The 12093-nt window shown below is 43.4% G+C and overlaps 1 non-coding gene across 1 annotated transcript; it reads left to right on the top strand.

Moving 5' to 3' along the window:
- Positions 1-9651: 9651 nt before the first annotated feature.
- Positions 9652-9758, top strand: LOC122476663. The gene has a single exon (XR_006295577.1). It is a non-coding gene; the product is annotated as a U6 spliceosomal RNA (small nuclear RNA).
- Positions 9759-12093: the final 2335 nt, after the last annotated feature.

The following is a 12093-nucleotide window of genomic DNA, read 5'->3' as shown; positions in this document are numbered from 1 at the left end:
ACTTTACAATACAAGGACATAAAGTCACTGTATACATTGTCCCCCATAGAACTATCTTGATTTTCTTCCTATTCTGGCCACTGAGGACAGAGTAGCAAAGAAGATGTGACCCCTGTCTGGAGGAGGAAAGGAATTTTTTTTTCTTTGTTCCTGTGTATGTTCATGTTTTGCTTGACAAAAGTGAGATCTAGCCATTTCTAAATCATTTGGCAATTTTGTTTCAAAGGCTTACACCTCTTTGTGACTAGGTAGAGCTATTCTTTTTTTTTTTTTAATTTTTTAAATGTTTTATTTATTTTTTGGGAATGCAAGCTGGTGCAGCCACTCTGGAAAAGGTTCCTCAAAAAACGAAAACTAGAACTACCCTACGACCCAGCAATTGCACTACTAGGCATTTATCCAAGGGATACAGGTGTGCTGTTTCGAAGGGACACATGCACCCCCATGTTTATAGCAGCACTATCCACAATAGCCAAAGTATGGAAAGAGCCCAAATTTCCATCGATAGATGAATGGATAAAGAAGATGTGGTGTGTGTATATATATATATATATATATACACACACACACACACACACACACAATGGAGCATTACTTGGCAATCAAGAAGAATGAAATCTTGCCATTTGCAACTACGTGGATAGAACTAGAGGGTATTATGCAAAGTGAAATTAGTCAGAGAAGGACAAAAATCATATGACTTCACTCCTATGAGGACTTTAAGAGACAAAACAGATGAACATAAGGGAAGGGAAACAAAAGTAATATAAAAACAGGGAGGGGGACAAAACAGAAGAGACTCATAAATATGGAGAACAAACTGAGGGTTACTGGAGGGGTTGTGGGAAGGGGGATGGGCCTAATGGGTAAGGGGCACTAATGAACCTATTCCTGAAATCACTGTTGCACTATATGCTAACTAATTTGGATGTAAATTTTAAAAAATAAAAAATAAAACAAGTTAAAAAAATAACTTTTATTTATTTTTGAGAGAGAGACAGAGACAGAGAGTGTGAGTGGGGTAGGGGCAGAGAGAGAGGGAGACACAGAATCCGAAGCAGGCTCCAGGCTCTGAGCTGTCAACACAGAGCCCATCATTGGGCTCGAGCTCACGACATGCGAGATCATGACCTGAGCCGAAGTCGGATGCTTAAGCGATTGAGCCCCCCAGGCGCCCTCTAGGTAGAGCTATTCTTAATGCAAAAGTTTGGAGCTCAGTAATGGGAGCTCCAAGTCAATATATTTCTTACCTGAAATAAGCACACTATGAAGGGGAATTTTCTCTGAGGTTCAACTCTTTAAATAGGTAACCCGGGGTGATAGTCCCACCTTCCCATGTGAGGATTCACCGAGCTCTGATAGGTGAGGCACACACCAGAGAGGTGGTGTGTATGGAGGTTACCCAGTGATGTAACACTCGCTGGATGTAATTCACCCTCATAGTGCCTCAGAAAACACAGGGGACACTGAGGCTGAACCAGAAAGAGGTGGCACAGGCTCATTGTCCCTCCCACCCATGGTGATGCTGTGGTGTATGAGACAGTAGAGGCACAGTGGAGGGATTTTTTTTTTTTAAGTTTATTTACTTTTGAGACAGAGAGAGAAAGAGCATGAACGGGGGAGGGGCAGAGAGAGGGAGACACAGAATCTGAAACAGGCTCCAGGCTCTGAGCCATCAGCCCAGAGCCCGACGCGGGGCTCGAACTCACGGACCGCGAGATCATGAGCTGAGCTGAAGTCGGACGCCCAACCGACTGAGCCACCCAGGCGCCCCGAGGGATTTTTTTTTCACGTGCAATAAATGCCCCAGTTATAGGCTTGCAGATAAAGTGAGTGCTGAAGCATCCTTCAAAATGTTGCTTTGGAGCTACAGAATGTGCCTTTCTCATCTTTAGGGGAGGTGGAAGGTGGGGAACTGTAACAGGTGTTACCATCTAATTAGTCGCCTGATCCTATTAGAAAAATGACTGGGTCCTTTGGGTTTTGCTGTACTTATCTAGGTCGTTTCCAACTTTTTGTCACAGGAAATCAACTCTCCACCGCTGTTACAAGAAGCAACATCTGGAATAAATATGATTTCTCAAAAGGTCAGTGTGTGCATCTTTAGGGCCAGGCTGCAAAGCATTAATTTAAATCACAACAGACACTGTTCTTAAGGCAGTTACAGCGAAAGTAGGAAGGGATTCACTGGAAATTCTGCTGTGGTCATTTTTTCAGTTATTAAAAACCTGACATTTTCCCAACAGTATCTCCAATGTGTTTTCAGAAACCCTCTCATCCCCATGCCTTCACACAAGATCCAATACTTCCTGGAATTTATAGCAATAATAAATGACTCCCCGACCACTGAGTATGTGAGGTCTTTCTGGTGGGACAGATTCTCAGATTCTGCCATGACCTTTTAGTTTCTGGGACACATCCCAAGGGCAAAGGGTCTTCTTCCTGGGATTTTTACGTAGGCTATGGGGGAAAGCTCGTTGTAGAAGCCTTTATTTTTTCCCGAGGCTTTGTCTGAGTGTCTTACTGGTGACAAACCTCTCCTTTATTCCCCTTCTCAAGCACTACATGAGGCCACATTCATCACTGACAACTTGCCAGCCCCTTGGAAGAAGTCATGTCACCACCAAATAACCTCTCTATGCAACACATCCAACATTTGCCCTGGTCTCACCCTCTCCTACCCATGCAGCCTCAGCCTCCATTTGCATCTGTCATTTGCTCTCTGCCTCTGTTAGGTCAGTTTCTCTGTATTTTCCCATGAGTACTGTGGCCAAGTCTGGACTTCGTTTGGGCTAATTCCCCGCCTGCTGACCCCTTTCTTCTTTTTTCACCTATATAAATTCTTCTAGCCCTTCAAAACCCAAACAGAATGTTTTTCCAGTGTTCTAATACTCATTATGCTTCTGGTTCCCAAAACCCTGTTATTGCTAGCCATTGATATTCATTCATCATTCATTCACTCATTTTTGCAATAAATATTTACTAAGAACCCACTATTGAATTATCACCATTCTAGAACTCAGGGCACCATGGTGAATTAGACAAGTCTTTGCTGTCTTGGAGTGTTTTATTCTAGTGTGGGAGACAGACAGTAAGCAAATAAATAAATAAGTAACATAGCTTCAGACTGGGACAGGTGCTGTGAGGGAGAGAGAGAAAAGGCTGGGTAAGGGCTGGAGCATGGCTATGTGAGCGGAGGCTGTTCTCCTTACTGTAATCAGGGAAGACCTCTTTGAAGAGGAGACGTTTGCTATTTGAGCAGAAACTTGAAATTATGAGGAGAAATCAGCCATGAGCCAAACCAAGGGCAGAGCGCTCCTGGTACAGAGAAAAGGAAGTGAGATTTTGGAGCCAGGAATGTTCTAGAACAATAGGAAGGCTCAAGTGAAGCAGAGTGCAGAAGGAAATAAGGATTGAGAGAAGGCAGAGTGAGAAACTGTAGGGTTTTGAGGGCGAGAACAATCAAGGGTGACCTCTTAGTGCTAAGTCTGATAATTGGGAAAGCTTGGGGGAGGAAGTGAATACAGATTTGTGTGGGTAGGGGAGCTGACGGGTTTGGAAATGAGAGTTCATTTTTAGACATGTGAAGTTTAAGATCATTTTAGGCATACACGTGTAGACGTTGAGTAGGTAGTTGGGTATATAAAAGTCTAAAACCCAACAAGAGGTCGGGCTAGAGCTACAAAAAGCCAAGGGCCTAGGCAAGATCACCTGAGAAGAGAGGGTAGATTAGAAAAGGCCAGAGCCCTGGGGCCCACCACCAATTGGAGGTCAGGAAGAAGGATCCAGAAAGGAGACTGAACTCGTGGCCACTGAGATCCCCATGTATCCAAACACATCCGTGGTACTGTCTGTTGTGCTAATAGTTTCCTGTGTGCCGGACTCGTTACGATAATCAAGATTGCAACTTCTTGTGACTGCTCGTGTCTCTCCACGAGAGTGAGGGTAAAGGTCCACAGTGTTTTGCTCATGCCTTCAGTCTTGGCACAGCCCTTGTTTACCACGTATTTTTCTTACTGTTCCAAACTTACAGAGCAGAGTGAAGACTGCCAGGCCAGGGGGGAAAATGTAGCTGCTTCCTTTCTCAAGGACTGAATCTGTGAGTTAGTTGAGAATTCTCAGACTTATTTTACTGGCAGTGAACTGATGCACAGACAGGCTAACTAATTTATGCACAGCCCAAACTGAGTCAGTAGCTAGCCTCAGTCCACACCACAGCGTTCAGGAAAGCATGGGTTGAGGAATGGCAGGATGGCAGCCGCCTGGTGTTTTAAAATATTGCTAACATCTACAGGTTGTCTACTAAGTGCTTTACCGATAGCAACTCTTAATCCTCTCAGCAACTCCATGCAATAGTCAATATTGTTCCCATTTTACAGATGGGGAAACTGAGGAATGAGAGAGTTTCATAGGTAAATAAAATTGCAGATTAGTCTGGATCCTGAATCCATGCTCTTTTTTTTAAAGGTATTTTAATTTTTTTAAAAAGTTCATTCATTTTTTTTAAATTTTTTTTTTTAATGTTTATTTATATTTGAGACAGAGAGAGACAGCATGAACGGGGGAGGGTCAGAGAGAGAGGGAGACACAGAATCTGAAACAGGCTCCAGGCTCTGAGCAGTCAGCACAGAGCCTGACGCGGGGCTCGAACTCACGGACTGCGAGATCATGACCTGAGCTGAAGTCGGCCGCCCAACCGACTGAGCCACCCAGGCGCCCCAAAAAAAGTTCATTCATTTTTGAGAGAGAGAGAGAGAGAGAGAGAGAGCGAGCACATGAGCAGGGGAGGGGCAGAGAGAGGGAGACACAGAATATGAAGCAGGCTCGAACTCACGAAGTGTGAGATCATGACCTGGGCCGAAGCTGGACACTGAAACAACTGAGCCACCCAGGCACCCCTTGAATCCATGCTGTTAACAACTGTGCTACACAACCTGGTGAAGCACAATCTCTGTGACTGTGACCCAAGAACAGTCTGTATTTAGGAAGGTCTCTGGGACATTTTAATATAGATGAAAGCTTGAAACCTAAGTTGCATGAGATCTCAAGTTTGTTCTTTGAGCTCACGGATATCTTAATATTTGCTCTACAGGGGGCGCCTGAGTGGCTCACTCAGTTGAATGACATTTTTTTTTTTTTAAGTTGATTTAATTATTTTGAGAGAGACAGAGGCAGTGCAAGTGAGGAGGGTCAGAGAGAGAGGGAGAGAGAGAATCTCCACACTGCCAGCGCAGAGCCCAACATGGGGCTCAAACTCACGAAACTGAGAAATAATGACCTGAGCCGAAACCAAGAGTTGAACGCTTACCCGACTGAGCCACCCGGGTGCCCCCTGAATGTCTGACTCTTGCCCTCGGCTCAGGTCATGATCTCAGGGTTTGTGAGTGTGAGACCTGCGTCAGGCTCTGTGCTGAGCCTGCTTTGGATTCTGTCTCTCCCTATCTCTGCCCTTCCCTTGCTCACTCTCTATCTCTGTCAAAATAAATAAATAACCTTAAAAAAATATATTTACTCTACTGAATCATTTAATTTTAACATCTCCAAGAATCCATGTTTAATTTGAGTCTCATAAACTGTTTGGAGTAGCATTTTGTTAAATACAGCTAACAGCTTCCTGCATAGTTTATCATTTCCAGAGAGGTAAAGCACATAATTGTACATTGAATCAGCTTTCATTGTCTAACGTGTTGACAATAATTATTTAACAATTTAAAGTCTCAGGCCACAGAAACTGACGCAGGCTACTCTCAACAAGAAAAATGTCTTCCAGCTACTCACGAAACAGTGAAACTGGTGAAGCCAGACCACTTTCTTGCACCACACACAAAATAAACTCAAAATGGATTGAAGACGTGCATGTGAGACCTGAAATCATAAAACTCCTTAAAGAAAGCATAGGCAGGAAACCCTTGGACATCACCTTTGGCAACGTATTTATGGATATGTTTCCTCAGGCAAGGGAAACAAAGGCAAAAGCAAGCTATTAGGACTACACCAAAATAAAAAATGCTTTTGCACAGCTAGGGAAACCATCAACAAAATGACAAGGCAATCTACTGAATGGGAGAAGATATTTGCAAATGATTATTCAATAAGGGGTTAATATCCAAACTTCATAAAGAACTTACACAACTCAACACCAAAAAAAAAAAAAAAAAAAACCCCAATTAAAAAATGGACAGAGGACCGGAATGGACATTTTTCCAAAGAAGACATCCAGATGGCCAACAGACACATGAGAAGATGCTTAACATCACTCATCATCAGGGAAATGCAAACCAAAATCACAATGAGAGATCATGTCACATTAGTCAGAATGCCTAGTAGCAAAAGGACAAGAAATAACAAGTGTTAGCAAAGATGTGGAAAAAAAGAGAACGCTGGTGCACTACTCATGGGAATGTAAATGGGTACAACCACTGTGGAAAATGGTGTGGAGGTTCCTGAAAAAATTAAAAACAGAAACATCATACAATCCAGTAATTTTCCTACTGGGCATTTACACAAAGAAAACAAAAACAGTAATTTGAAAAGATATGTGCACCCTTACGTTTGCTGCAACACTATTTACAGTAGCCAAGCTATGGAAGCAGCCCAAGTCCATCGATAGATGAATGGATAAAGATGTGGCATGTTTATAGAATGGAATATTACTCTGCCATAAAAAAGAATGAGATCTTGCCATTTGGGACAACATGGATGGAGCTAGAGGGCATTATGCTGAGTGAAGTAAGTCAGAGAAAGACAAATACCATATGTGTAGAAATTCTTATGTGTGGAATCTAAAAAAAACAAAACAAATGAACAAACAAACAAAAACCAGACTCTTAAATACAGGGAGCGAACTGGTAGTTGCTAGAGAGGAGGTGGGCAGGAGGAAGGGCAGAATAGATAGAGGGAAATAAGAGATAGAGACAAACTTCCAGTTATAAAATAAGTCATGATGATGAAAAGTACAACATAGTCAGCAATCCTGGGAAGATAATCAATAATATTGTAATAACGTTGAAAGATAAAAATGTGTTGTACGGTGAAAGATAGGGACTATGCTTGTAATGGTGAGCATTGAGTAATACACAGAACTGTCGACTCAAGAAGTAACATCATGTAAGTAATGTAACATTCTGTTAACTATACTTCAATTAAAAAATAGAATGAAATGTCTTTTCCCCCTTTATTTGTAATCTGACACATTTGTCTGCTCAGACCCATACACAACAACGAATGAATCAGCCCCATGGGCAGGACAACAGCACGAATGACTCCTCCGTGCTAGCTGAGAGGTGGTGGTTATGCCGCACTTCCCAGCTCTGAACTTCCCAGCAGAGTAAAGACAAAGTCTTTTGAGGTATGGGATGGCCCGGAGCCCTCAGAGAAGTCAATCCATGCAGTGTTCTCTGACACCATCTTGATGGTCTCAGGAGCTTATGGGGTGGAAGGGAAATACAGTCTAGAGTTATTTTAAAAAAAGGAAATGAATCCAGTTCTCAGGTGAAAAGAAAAAATGTGTTAAATACACAAGGCCTTTAGATGCCTGCAGATAACATTCAGCAAACACATTTCTGTTGACAAGGAATTATGTTTTACTGCCACAGATCTCCACCCAGATTGACCCCGGAGTTTGCAACATTTGAACAGTGAGACTGGTTTCACCTGTTTGCAACTGTTAAACTATTAGTCATCAGCTGAGAAGCTGCTTAAGCCAATTTCTCCAACAGTTTATCCTATGCGTTTTTTTTTTATCCCACAGTAGAAATCAACAAGGCTACACACCTGTTACATATTGTCAAAGGGGGGAAAATACAACAACGTGGAATCGAAATGAGGCCATTATACCTGGGAGAACTGAAATCTGAGTGCTTTATCTAAAAGGGAAGAAAGAAAGAAAACTAAAATGGGAAGGAGGATGGAGAAGAGGAAGGTTACTGGTGGAAGATGGGCATTGGGATGAACATCTAAGGTTTATGTCTCGGGTGTAGGGTTGTCAGACTTAGGAGGAAAAAAAGAGAAAAGGGAGAAAGAAAAATACAAGATGATAAAATAAATTTCAATTTCAAATAAACAATTAACAACATTTTAGTATAAGACTACCCCGTGTGATATCTGAGTCGGACCTATACTAAAAAATAGAATCTGAAATTTGAATTTAGCTGAGTGCCCCGTATTTTATCTGGCAATCCTACTTGAGTAGCGTCTTTTCATCTGAATTTTGAGAAAGATCCTTTTAGAAAACAGATGTCTTCAGGAAACTGGGTCATGGATTGAACAGCACAAATACTTGCTAATTATGCTGTGCAGTGTGGTGGGATTATATATTTATTTAATGTAAGTAAACTAGCAATTGTAATGACTGAAACTTATTTTGATTTGAAAAACCGTCCATGTTACTTACCTATCTGGCATGAGTAGGAAAAAACTAAAACACTAAAAAAAAAAAAAAAAAAAAAAAATCAACAACAACAAGAAAAAACAAACTAAGAATTATGCAAGAAAACATCCCATCCATTCATTCATTTACACAATCTGCTTCTTTCTCGCCCGTATAGAGGCTTATTGGTAGACATGTTTTATTCAATGCTTTTTTAGTGATCAAAATAATAACCGTATATGAACTCCCTGACCTAGTTTCTTCAATAATCCTGCATGGTAATAATTTAAATGTAAAGAGATAGTAGACCCAGCCAAAGACAGAACAAAACCCAAAAGAAAGGGCTGACTTGCCCCACCTTGCTACCACTACTCACCATCGTCTGTCCAATCCCAATTTGCCCAGGATGGCAATAAACTAGCACAGTAAACAAATGCAGAGTTTGAAACAATACAGACTTAGAGTCGGGTGCTAAGGATAGGCCGTGGGAAAAGAAGGAAGGCCTAAGCACGAAGAACAAATAAAGCGTGAGTTGAAGAAGTCCAAATGTGGCAGGCTCTGAGGCGGAGAGACCGTAAGGCAAGGGAGGGGGACAGCCAGGGAAGGGGGTCTGCCCCCGCTTGGTGAGAAAAGGGGAGGATGGCAGAGAGATGAGAAGAGAGCAAGTGTGACAAGGAGAGTTTGTAGATCAGGATTTGAAGGGCTATCCAATAAAAGGGAATTTATTTTGCCTAGCTCCGGAGAATGAAACTCAGGCCAATAGACAGATGTAGCTGGAAAACAGATTGTTACACCAGTAGGCAAGAGCTTTCTGAGCGATAGAGCTCATCGCTGGTAGAACGGGCATTGTTGGAAATGGGAAGCAGAGGCTGGCTGACGGGTGGTCAGAGGGGGTGCGGAGTGGACTAGATGCTCCCCAGTGGCCCTTGGCACTCGCGGGGTATGTTTTAACCCGGCAGGGGCTTGCGCCTTTCATTAATTGCCATGTCCTCAGCGCCTAGGACAGTGCCTGTCACACAGTAGGGTCGCGGTGAATCTGCAGGGTGAGAGGAGAGTGCTTTGCGGAGGAGGTGGTGCCATTTTGAGCCTTGGTCTTGATGTGAAAAGGAAAGGGCAATTTGCTTAAATCAAATCAACACACTGTGAACATCGACATTAGGAAAGGAACAGGCTATCAGGCTGTATTTTGCGAGAGCTGCAAACACATAATCCATGTTTCCCCAGCCTATACCAGCCTGGAGAGGAAAAAGAGAATAAGATAATAGTCAAAAGCAACATATCTCGTGCTCGCTTCGGCAGCACATATACTAAAATTGGAACGATACAGAGAAGATTAGCACGGCCCCTGCGCAAGGAGGACACGCAAATTCGTGAAGTGTTCCATATTTTTTCTGTATCACAGAACAAATCATACATTTAATCCAAATAATAAATGGCTGTTTCTAAAGTTGCCCCGTATATATAAAGTAAAAAAAAAAAAAAAAAGCAACATATCTCGGGGCGCCTGGGTGGCTCAGTCGGCTGGGTGTCCGACTTCGGCTCAGGTCATGATCTCGCGGTCCGTGAGTTCGAGCCCCGCGTCAGGCTCTGTGCTAACCGCTCAGAGCCTGGAGCCTGTTTCGGATTCTGTGTCTCCCTCTCTCTCTGCCCCTCCCCTGCTCATGCTCCGTCTCTCTCTGTCTCAAAAATACATAAACATTTAAAAAAGCAACATATCTCTGGTTCTCCCACTCTCCCCTGCCTACAATATTTTCAGCCCCTTCAAATTTCTCCCCAGTTGGTTCCTGGAGCCCCCAGGGAACGGCCCTCGTGCCTTCCGAACTCAGGGCTATAGGAAAGTATTTGATTTCACTACTTTTCTGTCCCCTGGCTTGCCGTTTTCTCTGCTGCTTTGTCATACCGTGGTGACGTCTCTGCATTTCTATCTGCTCCAAGGACGCCACAGCTTTCACACACCCCACCAAGGGCTAACAATGCCGTCCCGGCACTTGGCAAATATACCCTGCCCACCACCACCAGTGGAACTGCTCCCGGAGTACACATGCCGAGAGTATGAATGAAAATCCTGAGGGAGGGGACACGGAGTCAGCTGGCAGCAGCAAGAGCAGCGAGAGAAGGAGACGCCAACCACGGAGTCACTGAGCAACCGCCACAGAGAAGCTCCACAGGGTCTGTCTCCAGGCACAACTGTGCCTCGCGCCTCAGGGAAGAACATGGACTCTGAGCCAGGGAGGCTGGGAAGCACTCCTTTAGTGCTCTGTACCTCTGTTTCCCACATGTAAGGCAGGGACAAGGACAGCACTTTTTTTTTTTTAATATTTATTTTTCAGAGAGAGAGAGAGAGCATGAGCAGGGGAGGGGCAGAGAGAGATGGGGACAGAGGATCTGAAGTGGGTTCTGTGCCGACAGCAGAGATCCCCATGTGGGACTCGAACTCACAAACCTCGAGATCATGACCTGAGCCGAAGTCAGATGCTCAACGGACTGAGCCACCCTGGTGCCCCTACGATGGTGCTTCTTATAAACTATTGGGAAGACTAAATAAGTGGGGACAGGCAGCACTCAGAGCTGTCTGGCCCATGTCAGCTGTCAGCATGTGAGAGCCATTATGACCAGAACTGTCGCTGTGTTCTGAAGGTCCCCTTGGCAGCACTGTCCCTGTTTTCCTCATGCTGCACTGTACGTAGCCTTAGAATGAACTCCTAACTCTTGACATAAACTGAGCAGGTTTCTGAGGATTTGAATGCCTAGTCAGGATATAATAATTCAGAATTTTCACCACTACCATGTGAAAAGCAATAGAGAACCAGATCAACAGATAGCGGGTACCCACAGTTGTCAAAGTCCACCCACACACAGCTAGCTTCGTCTTGGGGAAACGAGGCAAAAATTCACTAAGTGATGATGAAATACTGGAATATCCGTTCATGGCTTCAGCAGAAGAGAAGACACAAGTCCTGAATTCACAGATTGTGGGAACAAACTGCATTCTGGTCTTGGTGTTAGAGGTTATTCAGCCATTAGAAACATTTGTTTTTAACTTTATAAGAAATGTGAACACTTAAATTTTTCTTTACCCTGAGTGGATTCCACATCTTAGCTGACACTAGCCTTTTGTTACCTAAATGGTCCTCAAAGAGTGGCCTTCAATTTCAAATGTCTTGGGAAGAAATAACTGGTCACAATTATATTTTGGAAGTGTTTTGGAAGTATCTACAGTGCATCGAGGGAGAAATACGTGCAGGCCGATGGAATTTTAAACCTAGCATTCGAGAGGAAGATGAGGGCTATAGATGTATAGACTTGGAAGTCATTAGCTCTACAGATAATGACAAAAACTTGACAGTAATTAAAGCAAAGGGAAAGGGAGACTATTTAAAGTGGAAAGATGGGGTGCCTGGGTCCTAGTCGATTGGGTGTCCAACTTCGGTCCAGGTCACGATTATGGTTCATGAGTTCAAGCCCGACATTGGGCTCTGTGCTGACAGCTCAGAGCCTGTAGCCTGCTTGGGATTCTGTGTCTCCCCCTCTCTCTCCCACTCCCCAACTCATGCTCTGTCTCTCTCAAAAATAAATAAACATTAACAAAATTTTTTTAAAAAGTGGAAAGAGAAAAGGACAAAAGTTACTACTCAGGGCCTTTTAAAGAAAACCCACAGTCATCAGATTCACGTGTGAAGCCTGTTGTTCCCGGGTCCTACCATGGACGCACTCAACCTAAATGG

The sequence above is a fragment of the Prionailurus bengalensis genome, chromosome E4, assembly GCF_016509475.1.
Source record: "Prionailurus bengalensis isolate Pbe53 chromosome E4, Fcat_Pben_1.1_paternal_pri, whole genome shotgun sequence".
Taxonomy (NCBI): Eukaryota; Metazoa; Chordata; class Mammalia; order Carnivora; family Felidae; genus Prionailurus; species Prionailurus bengalensis.
The sequence above is the reverse complement of the archived record's forward strand: the minus strand, read 5'-3'. Positions and strand labels throughout refer to the sequence as shown.